Raw genomic sequence first — 13,413 nt, 5'->3', positions numbered from 1 at the left:
GAACGACTAAATGGCAGTGAGTAATACGTATTTACATACATTATGGTCTATTCCCCCATCGGAAAGCGATTTGTGTAGATAACTTCCATTAATGTTAAAGGGAGTCATTCACATAAATCCTCGGCACATTAATGGCCGACTAGCCTCCTCTCTGTACTATTTCGTGTTGCTGCATTTAGTGAGCGCAATATAAATGTGGCCGATTTAATATGCAAATAAATTCAAGTATTTACTGAGCCATAAGAGACAGTTACTAGGCACATCTCTCATTCACCGTTTATAGGAAAATAGATGGAGGCTGCCAGATGAAATCGGGAGATAAATGCTATAAACATTTTTTTAAGGCAACAGGGGAAAAGGTACTGAGTTTCCACATACACATAAATATTGATCAAAACCAGTTTCTTGAAGACATCTTCTTGTTTATTTATTTTTACTCTGCATGTGTGCTTTTACTACACATTCGCACTGAAGCTCTATTTGTTGCATTGCTGTTCCCTGTTGGTGGCACTGGGGTCCCTCCGGTCCCCTGGGGACAGAGCAGGGCCCTGCACCGTCCCCGCTGTGCTCGTCTTGAAAAGATGGGCTGCCTGCTGTGACTCCCTCTTTCTCTGGCACCAAAATGTGAGCCCTCCCTTCAACAGCACCTGGCACAGGAAAGGGGAGGGAGACCTTTTGCACCATTTCTTCTCACGGATGCCCTCTTGAGAAACTGCACGGGGCACTTGCAAAACGAGAGCCCTCTCCGGGTCTGCACTTTTCTGAGGCAGAGGAAAAACATCTTCTATGGGAAACAGATCTTAAAAATGTATCAGATGTGGTATTACTGAAGTCCTTCTTCAGTTCCCTGTGTAAGATTTTTAAGATGCCAAGCCAAATGGATGTGCCCTCCTCAAGACATGTCCTCCGCAAGACTTTTCTTCCTGGTAGCACTGATTCACTTGTTTATTCTTTCAGATGGAAAGCAAGGAAAAATTGTCTCTCTGTATCGCACAGTTCAATAGGATGGTTCCTATGCTCGTGGAAATACGCAGATACATATTTTAAGAGGCCTTATCTACTGTTAGACTCCACAGCACTCTGCTGGGCTGCATCCCTATTGAATGCTGCGGGGCTTTTCCATAGGAGTCACCAACAAACCCCTGAGGTCTTTCCAGCATCCCCGTGTTGGCTCTGGGCTGGCGCGTCTGCCCGAGCTTGAGGGCGTGCAGGCATCTCCCTGCAGAGCCAGGCGGGAGCTGAGATGGAGCGCCCAGCACCACCACCCTGCTTGCCTGGCAGGACAGACCAGGATGGCCAGTTGCGGCAGCAGCTCAGCACCAAGCAAAAATAATAGCAGAGACAAAAAATACCACACAACCTCTGTCCTTAATGGGGAATCCCCTCTTCTAATGTTGCCCTTTGGGTTTGTCCTCAGTTAAGACCCCCAGAGCTCCCCTTTCCCCTGTTCAGTGAGTACCTCTCCTTGCAAAATCTCTTCTGCCTGAGTGCTGTCCCTGGCCAGGTTTGCATCCCGCTCCCGAATCTTCGCTCTCTCCCCTGAGAAACATCCCTCTCCCCACAGTGCCCGCAGGTGTAGATGGCTGCAAACCTACGATGTATACTTTGGAAATCAGATCATTTTACGCACCAACTCTATAAAAGGGAGCCCCCACCCCAAACCTGCTTGCTTCCGTCCCAATGTGGCTGTGCCCCTTGGCTGCCTCCCGGGAGAGCCTCCATCGCCCCTTGCAGGGTGCAGTCCTGGCCTCACAGCCCAGGTGTGCCTGCTCTGCCCCAAATCTGGGCCACGCTGTGGGGCCAGGGAGCAGCGGGAGGCACTCAGGGAGCAGGAGGGCACCTGAGAGACTTTTTGTGGCAAGGGGACAGGAGGTGGCAACGGGACACCCAGCAAACAGGACCAGTGGTGGTCCCTCGCTCCCACCTTTCCTCTTGATAGACCTGCAGTGTTTGAGTGACACATTCCCTCCGACCCTGAGTTTATAGAGTGCCTGAACATTTGCTGGAGTCTCTCGGGATGACAACAGCCATAATTCTCAATAAATCTGCCGGTGTCACAGGAGGTCTTAAAAACTTACCTGTCTGTGGTGTCCTCTCCGGAAGGCAAGCAGGAAGAAATCACTTGGGGCCAATGCTGCTTAGAGGCTTTCAGGTCACCAAGGCCTTCTCCTGCCTTATGGGGACGTGGCAACTTCCTCCTGCTAGCAAGAGGGGGCTAATGCACATGGCCACCAAGAGCCCCTTGCACAGGCAGCTGCCTGCAAGCCAGCCTGCTCAGCCTGGGGACATCTCAGGGTGGCATCTTCCTCCAGGGAGCTCTTTTGGGAGGACTTTCTTTGTAGGAAATGCTCATTGCAACGCTCAGTTAGCCCTGTCGGCTGCGGGGAAACTGGATCTCGGGAGTCCGCCCTGCAAGGCTTGGGGTGTGGGGATAGCATGTCCTCACCTGCCATTAAATCTTAATCAGTTTTGAAGGACAAGCGCTCACAATTAGCTTCTATATTGAAACCTCAGGTGCATGACACCTGCAGGAAGATGGAGTGAAAGAAGAAAGCATCTCATACCTTCCCTGCGCCTCCCACCAAGTGAAACACGCCATGTTTTGTGCTACCTCCTTCACATCGTTGAACCACAAGCGGAAGCGTGGTGAGAGAGAGGCAAGCATCAGGAAAAGCTATTTACACAACAGACAGTTGTGTAAAAGGTATTTACACAACAGACAGTCCGGTCCCTCAGCAAAAGACACGTGGACACTTATATCCAAGGAGCACGTCAAAGAGTAATATAGCTGATTTTTTACAGATTTCTTGTGCTGCTTGAGATCAGGAATCACCTATAGCTGCACATGCTGCGGGATTAATCCTTTCCAGCTCTCCCTGGGAAAACAAGGCTTGCACAGGTGCCAGCAGAGCCCCAGCAGCTGAACTGTGGCTGCTCCCTGGCACCCTGCACCAAGGTGGGACCAAGGAGTGCAGCGGGGTGGCCAGAATGTGGATGGAAGGTTTAATGGAGGAATCATAGAATGATAGAATGATTGAATCATAGAATCTTCATAGTTGGAAAGGACCTTTGAGATCATCGAGTCCAACCATACACACAGAAAAAAAAAAACCCAAACTCCTACAATCTCTGCCGCTAGAGCATACCCTGAAGTGCCAAATCTAGACCTCAGGCTTTCCCCTGCCCTGCACCAAGTTGCAGCCCCCTTCCCTTCTGCCCCCCAGCTGCAGCAGAGCACCCAGGGCCCATGAGCCCCACAATGCAGGCAGGAGCAGACCCTCTGCCAGCAGTACGGCGACCGAAGCACTGAGAGCAATTTAGGGCACAGCCCCGAGCTCAATTTCAGTCACACCTGCCGTAAATCAAGAAAATGCCAGGGAATGCTCCTGGGAGCCCTCAAATATATAAGTATTCGAAGCCACAAGAGCAACAGCTGGTCCCTGCGAAAGCTTGTGACGGTCTGACATTTTGAACGCTGAGCGTGCTGGTGTCCGCACATGTGGCAGGTAAAAGGAGCAGGAAAACAGGGGCGTATTCCTGGCCCCACTGCTGACCAGGAACGGAAAGGGAACCCTGTCCTTTGAATCGCACACCCAAACTGAACAGAGCAACAAAGTCAAACAGGTGGAGAAGCAAAAGGCTGGCATTTATAGCAGCATTTCTCCCGTACGATGAGAATCACCTTTAAAGATGGGGTCAGGATAAACTGCAGGGCAACAGCAAACTGTTCGGTTCAAGAGAAATTATTCATCCTTCAGCGGAACATAATTACATATCCAGACTCTCTCTGGGCAATTCTTTATTCGGGCCAAATTTACACTAGTTCCTAAAGGGAGCAGTCAACCTTAATGAACGACTTACAGTTTCATCATCTTCGTAAGGCTTTATTAAAGAAAAAGAATATCAGAAGTTTAGATCTTTAATTAGTAAATTTTAACCCCACCTTCACTGCACATCACCCTTTCTTTTGGCAATTCCTTCATTCTTGTCAATAGGAAAACTTGGTGCAAAGATGCTACCTTAGATTATAAATTATTTTCCATTTTATTAGTCGATAGCAAATTTAGCCAGGACCTTTAATGCACCCATATATCATGATTCTGTTTGGCAGAGCAGCGTGTAATCCCCTGATGCACGAATTTGAATGAGGGGTTTGTTTTTTTTTTAATATACGGCAAAATAAAGTGAAAATTTTGCTTCCTTTGCACAGCAAACCAATTCCTCATGATGCAACTTGTTATGACAGAATTAATATACATAATTCATTTTTCCCTTTCAGGTGAGGCTGGAATATTTTTCTTTGTTATAAGTAAAGCAATTATTGTTCATTCTCACTGCGGGGAGCCCAGTGGTGACTATCACCTGTTAAATACTGTAGCTGCTCTTAATGGTCAGCTGGAGAACTCAGCTGGGAGTGTTTTATGTAAATAAAGCTGACTCCTCCTTTGCACCATTTTAAAGCCGTAGGGAGAGAAGTAGGGCAGGATTTTAGGGAAATGGGATGTTTTTTCCTCATCGTTATGTTTTCCCTTTAAAAAACACTGTGATGCCATTGAGTATACTTTATGAAAGTGAACTAAGATCTCCTGAACGTAACAGGGCTTTGCTGACTTCAGTGTTATCAAATATAAACATTTTGCTTCATTCCATTTTTAATAGAAATCATTGCTGTCTTACTCGCACCAGCTATTTCCTGAAGGTCTTCCTTACCCGAGCTATGCTTTTATGCCTTGTATTTATTTGCCAGGCCGTTTGCAGGGGGAGAGCGTGCCTCAGTCTCTAGTTTAAAGTACCCCAAGATGTTTTCAAACCAATGCTAGGAATATGGGCTAGCCTTAGTGATGTGAGTTCGGTCTGCAGCAGGAAAGGAGCCCCTGGGTACCTCTGGTCAGAGCCCAGCGAGAAGTGGTGGTGCTGGGGAATTGGTTAAACCACCCCCTTTTCTACTGCAGGGTTTGGGTCGGTTCCCCCCAGAGCTGGGCACAGGGAAGCCTGTGAGGGTGTCAGCAGGTTCTGACTGAGATGAGGGATGAGGAGGATGGACATGTCCCCACCGAGGGCAGCCCGTGTCCCAGCAGCAAGCCCCTCGCTCGTCTGCTTCATCCCCGCGGGGCTGGGTGAAGGAGCAGGCAGGAGCCCAGCGGGCAGGGATTGCCTGTCTCCTGTTCCCAGGCTGTGAACAGCCAACCGGCCCACACCCCGCTTCCTCACTTCACCCTACAGCCTCTGCCCTCTCTTGCTTTTTGCCTTTTATTTAGGTGACCTTAAATTCAAAGGAGGGAAGGCGTTGGGGAGACGTCTGTGTAAGGTCACATCTCAGCCTCCTGAAGGGCAGGGTGTCACCCACATGCCAGGACTGGGCGCTTTATGGTGTCTCTCTTTTAAACTTTGGGGTTTTTTTAATATGTATCAAAACCGCCAAATTTTTTTGGCACGCTGAGGGGGAGGCATCCTACTGCAATTTCTTCTTTCTAGCTATTGTAGCCACCATCGAGCACCTGTACCTATGATGTTCCCAGCAGGTGAGAAACCTCAGGGCAAGGCACTGATTGCCCAAGAAAGAAAATTTCCTTTTTTTGCCCACTCTTTTTCACAAAACGTAGGAAATTACTCATTAAACATATCCAAGAAAAAAGTAACAGAAATATCAGAGTTACTGGGCTACATCAACAAAGCATTCATCAAGGTATACCTTCAGCAGAGTTTCTGATCTAATTCAGCACATGTACTTTTACTGTTGGTAGATTTTTTTTCTGGTCCCCTTTCCACGCTCCATCATTAAAAAGCTCATGCCCTTGCCAGCCCTTCTACTGTGAAGGACACGTGCATTGGTTAAATAACTTTTATGATGGGGCAGAGGGGCTCTGCCTTCCTGGGAGAATCAGTGTGACATGTAAATTAAAATAAAAAGTCACCTGCAGACGGAAAGCATTGGGAGACACCTCATCTAAATATAATCTCAAAACCTGAACTTGCAAATCTCCAAACCATACCCTCAGCTGGTGTCAGATGAGGCTGGAGCCAAGGAAGTTATGCTGATTTACACCACCAGCTGAGTGACCCCGGTGTGCTTAGCTGGACCGAGGTCTGGCAGCACAGTGTGGCGGAGGATGCTGTCAGTACTCCTGTAGCACAAAGACACTTTTTAGACTCCAGCCCTGCTCTCACAGATAACAACACCCCCCTGCTTTCCGAGTATTTGCTACTTAACCCCTCCTTTACATGCTTTACACTGCCCATTGTGCTTTTAATCAACTTGAAAAGCCCTTGGTCTATCCTTGAGCAAAGTGTCTTCGGAAGCCTCTTGAAATAAACCCAGGGTTAAACAGCAATCCCCCTCCAAGCAGAGAATCAGAACAACTTTCCTTCTGCAGCTCACCAGGCTAACTTTATACTCCTGCCACCAGCCTCGCATGCACCAAAGCCAAAAAAACCAACTTCTTTCCTCCAGACCGCTGCCGCTGGATGAACCCCAGGCAGAGAAACCAACGCTCGCAGCCTTTCACCGGCAATGGAAGGGCAAACGGCGCCCGGCTCTCAAAGGCTGAGTTACTCGCTGAACCACGCCGGGCTTCACCCTCCGTCAGCGAGCGGCCAGCTGGGGCGGCAGCGGCGGCTTGGGGGGGTTTAGGAGGGACCGTCAGGGCTAGCCGGGGGCACGCACGCATTTCACCCCCCGTGCCCTGTCCTCCTGCAAAGTTACCTTTAAAACACCTGAAAGGACACACAGGTCCAACTCTGCTAAAGTAGGCTCCTCGGCGACTCTCACGAGCTAGGTGCCTTTTAGTCTCGAAGGGAAAACCTGGCATACAGACAGTCTCACTCCTTTCCATTTTCAGTTAAGGATAAAAATTCGACTTACCATCTGGTTGGAAGATATGAGGAGGTTATAATTAAGCTCATTGCTCTGTGAACTATACTAAACCCCCCAAATCTGTGGTAGAAATACTGCCCGCTATGTATATTGCAAAATAAGTTGCTTTTAAAATGGAAGAGACGTTTACCTGGCAGAAAAAAAAAAAAAAAGAAAAAAAAAGAAAAAAAAAAGAAAAGAAAAATACCCCACAAAAACCTGCTTGGATTCAGGTTTGGAAAAGCCCGAAGCTGCTCTGCATGCAGAGTGCTGTGTAGTCAGAAGTCTTCACCAACTAGTGCACGCACACACACATAAACACACACACACATATACACACTCCCACCACGAGCCGGCGGCACCCACTGCTCTGCTGCCCCTCTCCTCCCAAAACCCGCTCCCGGGGCTACGTAAAGGTGTGCTTTGGCAAAGAGGGTCTCCAAGTGAGGAGCTGCAAAGTTACCACAGACAGACAAGCCGCACGAGAAACTGCTCCAACAAGGCTCAACGACACACATCAGGCAGAGAAGAAGAAGCATGCTTTGCCCTTACCTATTGCTTAGGTTAAAACACTGAGCAGTGCCTTTAGAGAGCCTGGGCACTGGGACCCAAAGGGCAGAGGACTTTCAGCACAGTCACACAGACCCCGGCAAAAGCCATCTTCTCCCTGTCTCTTAGCACAGTGCAAGTCTCCAGCAGCTCGGCTCTCCAGCTGCAAACATCTCATTAGACTAATGCATTCAGCACAGGCAGAAAACTCGATTTACCATAGCTACAGCAATGAATTTCCATTACGATGACAGCTTCAACCACATCATGTCCGGAAAAGCAGCCAACCACTGCCTTTTAAAGAACACACACATTTTACGCGCAGAAAAACGAGGCCTGCGCGTCGGGTTTCCTTTCTCTTCGCAGCTACACTGAAAAAACGAAAAAAAAATAATAATTGCTGTTTCTTTTTATTTCAGAAACTCCACAAGCGGAAAGGTAAAGGCGTTTGGACTCTTCCCCCTCCTCTCCCTGCATCCCCCCCCAATAGCAGTATCTTTCGCAATACCGTGCATCAGGCTGCGATGAGCAGGAGGGGTGTTTGCAACATTTCTGGTTTCACTACCCCTCCTCTGTTGCCATGGAAACCGGACTGTAGCATCAGCCCTTTGTCCCACTCCTGCAGCAGCCTGGCCCGATGCTGAGCTTACGTGATGCCACTGATGGGAAGGATCAGTCGCTTCGTTTTGGCTAATTTACGTGGAAACTGGGGGAAGAGAACTTGGGATCTTTTTGCCGGCGACAGTAGGTGTGCGTGTACGGCATTGCTCATGCACGCACACACACACATGCACCGGTACACAAACACACACAGTCAGCGGTGTGGATAATTTTACAGGTATGGCCAGGCAATGATATATATACAATATGTAGAAATATCAGTTACCACAGCTATACCATGGCATTTGGGCAGGATGCCGGAGCGTTTCCAGTCACTCATCACAGAATACACCGTGTCTTCCCTTATTTAGCACAGCATTAGCAGCTCTTACCACCAAAAAAAAAATAAAATCTGTAATACATATAATAAATAATGATCATAATAATCCTGCCATGCTCCATTGACTGTGCTAGATCAAATTATCCCAGCCCGGGGGTTTGTCGCAGTTGTTTGTGAGTGTTGCACAGCTCCCCGCTGCCCACTTCGCACGCTCGCGTATATCGTTACCCAGTATTTATCGCAAGCCAAAATGTGCTCCTCACCTCTCTTTGCTTCCACTCCCGCAAATGCCTCATCAGACGGGCTTGCAGCGTGGTGATCACTGGTCCTGCCGGTTTCGTGGTCCCTGCTGGTTTTGTGCTAGCCTGGCTTTACGGGGTTTAGGGGAGTTACTTTGGACTCGTCACCACAGAATGTGAGATGAGTATTAAGCCTGTTATGTTTACCAAGGAAGAAGAGGAAAAGCAAGGAACCCCAGATCCCGGACCGTTTGTACCAACAAGAGCCAGGGCTCTGTTAGTGCCCTTCCCCGGCAGTGGGGAGGTGGGCAAGCACCTGCCCACCAGTGACTACGAGCAGGGTGAGATGCTCGAGCTCACACCACTGATCCCTTGCAAGCAGAATAAGGGCGGGAGGATGGCCGGGGTGTTTATTTTCTTCTTAAAGTCATGGCTAGAGAAGAACTAGAGAACAACTGTTTTCTGTCTTCCGCTACTGGTGTATGACACCTGTGGTACTCGCAAACACACTGGGTAAGGAAGTACCCAAGCGCTCCTCAGCCCAGCCTTCATCCTGGAAAAGGCCTGTAATACCCCTTTCTCCCTGAAAAGATCAAGGTCAGTGGGCCAGCACTCACGGATTCCCTTACCAGAATAAAATGGAGGGAACTGGAACACCATGCAAATTCCTGTTTATGTTCCCTAATAGGATCAAGAGGGGAAAGCAGTAGTGATTAAGAAAAATCACGACAGACTCTTTTAAAAAGCCTTTCTCTTTCAAGCTCTTCACAATTTTGAGCATGAGTCTTAGCCACCCCTGTCGTTTCACATCACCTCAGCAGAAGCGTTGCTGCTGTGGCTTGTCACACCCGGTGCCGTTGGTTGTGTCACACCATGTTACCGATGTCATCTAGCACGGGCGGGCTGGCACAACAGCACCGCGCCGAGGCATCAGCTGCGGCCTCTCGCAAAAAAATATGATATTAATACAATGCAACGCAATAACAAAGTGTTGGGGAGGGGACTGGAAATTTTTCTTTTTTGTCACTGAATGCCATGAATAATTTTGCAGGCCTCAAACCAGCCAAATCCCCACAGCTTTGGGAGCAAGTTTTGCTCCGTTAAGGATTGCAGAGTTCTTTGGACTATGGTCTTTGCAGGGCTCATTTGACAGCCTTAAATTTAAAGTTTAAATTAAAGACCCTTGAATTTTGTTTTAAAATGTACAGCTGGTCTGGAGGGCAGCTTAATTTATGGCCCAAAGCAAGGGAGGGTGAGATAGCACTGGGGGAATGGTTCAAAGCCTTCACATCGCCTATGAAGCCAAATGCAGGGCTCATTTCCCCATCTTGGGGTCCGCAAGAGAGAGGCGAGGGGCAAAGGGACATGAGCCAGAGGTGGGGCCAAGGGGAAGGTATTTCCCAGGATGGTTCAGGGGAATGGTCTGCGTGCATGCTGGTGGCACGCTCGTGTGAGCTTCAGGGGACACCTGAGCAGCCGTGGTCACGCATTGGTGGGCTTCAACCCAAGGTTGCCCCTTCCAGCCCCAGGCTTGCCCATGCCACTCTCCCTTGTGCAGAGATGTGTCTGACCACAGGGCCACGGCAGGGGAGATGGACGAGGTAGGGGAGCTTTAAATCTCTGCTGAAGTAAATCTGCCCACCAAATGCTAGAAACACGGTGGACTGATGTAATCACTTGCTTCCTTTCCAAATAGAAATGAGAAAGGTGATAAAGCTGGGGCGGGGCGGGGGGGAGAAAAGTTCTTGTTTGCCTGAGGCCCTGGGTGTCAGCGAGCCTCAAAAATGCTAAAACAGTTTCCTCTCTAGGCATAGGGTTTGCAAATGAAGATGACACTTTGCAGAGAAATATTAAGGATCTCTGCACAGAGAGGCAGGCGACAGCAGAGCAAGGAGCACGGCTGAAGTCTCCTGTCTCCTGTCACTGCTTCCCTGACTATTTGCACCACGGGCCACCATCAATCTCCAAAATTTTTTTTTAGAAATACAATTCTTTTTCATTGTATTCTACATCCGTCTCCGTGCTTCTTTTCATCACTGTCCTGATATTTGTCTTTCACCTATTTTGTACTGTTTATTTTTCAGCCCTTCCCTCTACTGCTTGTCCTCACAGCCTCCTCTGAGCAGGAACAGACCCCAGATGCAGGACTGAAGCCTTTGGGGCAGGCGGTGGCACAGTGAGGAGCATGGGTCAGGGCTTTAATGACCAGCTGAGAGACAGTCCGATGCCCAGTGTTTGAACATGGGTTTTCAGTGCTGGGTTAGCCCCTAGTTTGCCTGGTCTCCTGCATGCAAGGGCTTTCCTTGCCTGTCTGCAGACTAGCTGGGTATTTTTCTGTGCCACGTACATAAATTTTACCCTTGGCCACCTGAAGTCACATCTGAAATACCAGCAGCCACACCAAAGCTCTGCCCCACTGGCTGCCGTGGGCTCCTTGCTAGCGACACTGGGTGAGGGTCACAGATGCCCATCACCATCCACGTGGCAATGCGGAACAGGCATGGGAACAGCCCTCATCCCCACGGTGATCTCTGTCACCCACTGTAGATGCCCTGAAACATCCTCAAAGAGGGTCTGTCCCACCAGCTCTTGCTGGACTGCCCAGGATGTTTTGGACCGAGGACAAACCCGGCCATGGGAGGGACGAGCATCCCAGAGGGTTGCCACCCATGCGGGCGTGTGCCGGATCCTGACATTGCGCCATCATCCCTCCCCATCCGCTGGCTCCCCGGCACACCCGTCCCTGCAGCCTGGCGCTGGGCGGGATGGCGCACGGCGCTCCGCTGCTCTCCATCCACCACCAACATTAATAAACTCCCACAGATTGTCATTTTATTTCAAGCATTACCCTATAATTTAAATAATTCGATTCTTTAAACAATTACATTCAATTACCTTCAGATTTCCATGAAATCAGAAAGCATTCAGGGTAAGTGAGAAAGGAAATTAAACATCCCGAAACAGCCTAAGTGTGTGCAGCCCTCCCTGCTGTTTGGGCAGAAGGTGAGCAGGGCAGGAGCTCATCTGGAGCTCTTCTTTCTGCCACCAGCGAACGCCTGGCCGCGGGGGTGACATTCACCTCCTCAGACACGGCTGCACAAAAGGCAAAAATGCAAAAAGCCTTTTCAGGGCAGGGTTATGCCCTGTATGCGATTTTTTCCCCCCTGCATCTTTATTAGGCATTTCAGTTTAACAAGATTTTTAGCTATAAATCTTTCTGGATGCTGAATCAATCTCGTGACACCCGCCCCGACCTTCTTCACCCCCCTCCCCGTGCTTGCGTAGACAGAGTTGGTTAAGGTATGATGGGGTCTGGTTTAAGGGGCTGAATTTAAACAATTATCTTAATTACAAGAGTGGTATCATCTTTCAAGCAAGCGGGTCTCCAGGGAGGACAGCTGCTGAGAAGTCACTTAGACGCGTGAGCCTTTGAAAGCAGCGGTGAGAGGGGTTGTGACTCCAGCTACCACCGCCGCTCCCCGCTTGCACCCCGTCTCCTTCCCACCTGCCCATGAGAGGAGGCGAGGTGGGATGGCAGCGCTTGGACAAGCAAGAAATGCCTGGGCCTCACATCGCCTGCCACTTGCCCCCTGCCCAGCCCGTCCCTGGAGGTCGCCTTCCGTTCAGGCACTTGCTAAATTTGAATAAAGCTGCGGAGACCTCCTGATGCGCTCCGGCAATTTGCTCAGGAGGCCAAGCTGAAAATTAAGTCCTTTCCTGAGTGTGCTGCAGAAGAAGCCAAGGGAAGCGCCCAAAGAAAAAGCTGGCAGCGCCCTGGATGTGCAAGGAGTGGGAGGGCAGGGTTCCCATCCTGCTCAGACCCCCATCCAGCTCATCCCATGCCCATCAGTCACCCCACAGCCCCCTTTGCCCCTGGGACGGGCTCCGGAGCAGCTCTGCCTCCTCCGTCCCCCAGCACATCAGCCCCTGCAAGGTCACCCCAATTCACCTCCCCACCCCAATTCACTGCTCACTTGAGGACATGATTATTTCCCAAATCACTAAACATCAGGAGCCGCTTTGTAATTTGCATGGTTCTTTATTACATTTATTGATTTTAAAATATTTTAACGGCTCGTTTATTGCTGTGTTAAAGAGCTCGGAAAGGCAATAAAGTCACGTGGCATCCCTAGTGATAAAAGAAATAATCCTTTGAGCTGCAGAAATCGTGCCTTCTCCCTTCCCCTCCGAGCTTCTTTCAAGCGAAAAACCAAGAGCAACAGTACCCGAAAGGCAAAATCCCCACACCCAAAGCAGGAAGATAGAATAAGTTGTAATAAACTGTAGCCAAAACTCTGGAGCACCAATGCAACCTGCTGCAGCTAAGAAACAAAGAAACCTTACTCATCCCCCTTGGTTAAGGTGCTTGACGTACACAGTAATTTTTTGCACATTTATTTACAGAGCTGAGGTGATTGGCCATGGGCTATCTCTGTCTGTCCAACATCAGCAGCGATGCTAAAACAGTGATGCGCCTCCAGGCCCAGCGCAAGGAGGTTTCGTCGATACCAGCTGGGGCGTACCACACTGTCTTATCCACACATATTTCCTAATGAGGGTCTCTTGAGACCCAGTGTACAGGAATCTGCTGGGGCGGAGCTGAAGTGTCCAGGCTGGTGCTGCCATGGACCTGTTGGAAAGGGTCCAGCAGAGGGCCACGAAGACGATCAGAGGGCTGGGGCACCTCTGCTATGAGGACAGGCTGAGAGAGTTGGGGTTGTTCAGCCTGGAGAAGAGAAGGCTCCAGGGAGACCTTACAGCAGCCTTCCACTACCTAAAGGGGGCCTACAGGAGAGACAGGGAGGGAATTTTTATCAGGGAGTGGAGCAATA

The 13,413-nt window shown here is 49.5% G+C and overlaps 1 protein-coding gene across 1 annotated transcript in view; it reads right to left on the bottom strand.

Annotated features, from left to right (window-relative positions):
- Positions 1 to 7,512, bottom strand: part of SCML4 (Scm polycomb group protein like 4) — a 70,100-nt gene extending 62,588 nt beyond the window's left edge. The window contains exon 1 of the mRNA XM_063331106.1: positions 7,406 to 7,512. The gene's annotated coding sequence lies outside the window, so the exon portion shown is untranslated. The remainder of the gene's footprint in view (positions 1 to 7,405) is intronic.
- Positions 7,513 to 13,413: the final 5,901 nt, after the last annotated feature.

Source organism: Chroicocephalus ridibundus, chromosome 3, assembly GCF_963924245.1.
Source record: "Chroicocephalus ridibundus chromosome 3, bChrRid1.1, whole genome shotgun sequence".
In the NCBI taxonomy this organism is placed as follows: domain Eukaryota; kingdom Metazoa; phylum Chordata; class Aves; order Charadriiformes; family Laridae; genus Chroicocephalus; species Chroicocephalus ridibundus.
This window is presented reverse-complemented; position numbering and strand designations above follow the sequence as displayed.